At 41.2% G+C, this 1525-nt stretch overlaps 1 pseudogene; it reads left to right on the forward strand.

Moving 5' to 3' along the window:
* Positions 1–1525, forward strand: part of LOC107589826 (phosphatidylinositol 5-phosphate 4-kinase type-2 alpha-like) — a 28926-nt pseudogene that overhangs the window by 17886 nt on the left and 9515 nt on the right.

The following is a 1525-nucleotide window of genomic DNA, read 5'->3' on the forward strand; positions in this document are numbered from 1 at the left end:
GGGGCGGTAATATTATAATGAGATCCCTTTGCCATGTCACCAAGGTAGCGAATTCAGACGTGCTGGTTTTCTCAGACGCTTGCAGAAAGAGGCTTCCCAAAACAAAGTTACTGGGTTAATCTTTTTCACGTTTCCTTGGTTGGTAGATGCACCGGGGACCTGATTATAGCACTTAAAACCTGGGAAAGTCCGATTTTTATGATATGTCACCTTTAATAAATTACTACAAGTATTGCAGTTTTTGTTTTTAAAGAGAATTTTTTTCTGGTCGATTTGTTGATAATCTTGATAGTTTGTTCAATTCTTGGTATCCAAATCTGAATCCTAAAGCAAAACCAATTGAGAACCACTGTTTTACTAAATCATTTTAAGAAATTTGGAACCAATTTTGAATCCCACTCAGTACAACGGCAACACAGAGTGTGTCTATTGCAGTGAACCGCAGAGACCGTTTTTGGCAGCTATACTAAAGATGGCATCCAAAGCACAGGCAGTGAAGCTGTGCTTTTGCTGGTTGAATAATGCCATTTTAATGCAAGCCCATTGACTCCTGTCTTTCTGCACAGGGCAGTAACTGCGACACGTTCTTTCTCATTTTTCCCATTGCTATAGAAGAGGATGTTTTGCCATCCAAATGAGCAAAAATCTGCCAACACGTTTCAGTTTGTGCTGAGGTTCAATAAAGAAGTAGCCAGACAGTACAGTCTGGTATTCCAGGCTGACTGCAGGCTGCAGTCTAGGAGAAGTGCCAGTAGCTGTTCACCGTTTTATTGGAGTGCAAGCCTGGCAGTGTGAAATCCTTCACTGTTCTTTCCTCCTGTGGCAGAACTCTCTGACACGCAGGGCACCGATTCCCAGTGACGCTCAGGGCCGTAGTGGAGCTCGTTTCCACACTTCATACAACAAGAGGTACGTCATCAAGATCATCACCAGCGAGGACGTGGCCGAGATGCACAACATTCTGAAGAAGTACCACCAGGTAGAGGGAACATCTGTTTCTTTGTTTAAAAATGATCTTACGATGAGTCTCGCAAGCTGTGAAATCCATAGTTTTTTTGTATTTGCCCACTGTAGTATATAGTTGAGTGCCATGGAAACACACTGCTCCCTCAGTTTCTGGGCATGTATCGCCTCACAGTGGATGGAGATGAGACCTACATGATCGTTACTCGTAATGTCTTCAGTCAGCGGCTGCCTGTTTACAAAAAATATGACCTGAAGGTGAGTGATTCTGGTTTGAAGACCCTGTCTTGTCTTTAGTACAATGAAAATGAATGGATTGGGGCATCAAGTGGTCCATAAAACTTATTCTATTTCAAGACTTTGGAGGCATTTGCCTAAGTCATTATTCACAGAAAATCATGACATCCATCCTAGTTTTCCCTTTTGCGTTCATTATAGTTCATGAGGAAAGTTGTGATGTCTGATTCATGAACAAATGATTCTTTTGAATCAGATCTTTTTATTGAATCGTTTTAAATGTGTCATTGAAGCAGGTACAACAGAAAAATAATTTCAGAAAAAA

The sequence above is a fragment of the Sinocyclocheilus grahami genome, unplaced genomic scaffold (assembly GCF_001515645.1).
Source record: "Sinocyclocheilus grahami isolate Dianchi unplaced genomic scaffold, SAMN03320097.WGS_v1.1 scaffold121.1, whole genome shotgun sequence".
Taxonomy (NCBI): domain Eukaryota; kingdom Metazoa; phylum Chordata; class Actinopteri; order Cypriniformes; family Cyprinidae; genus Sinocyclocheilus; species Sinocyclocheilus grahami.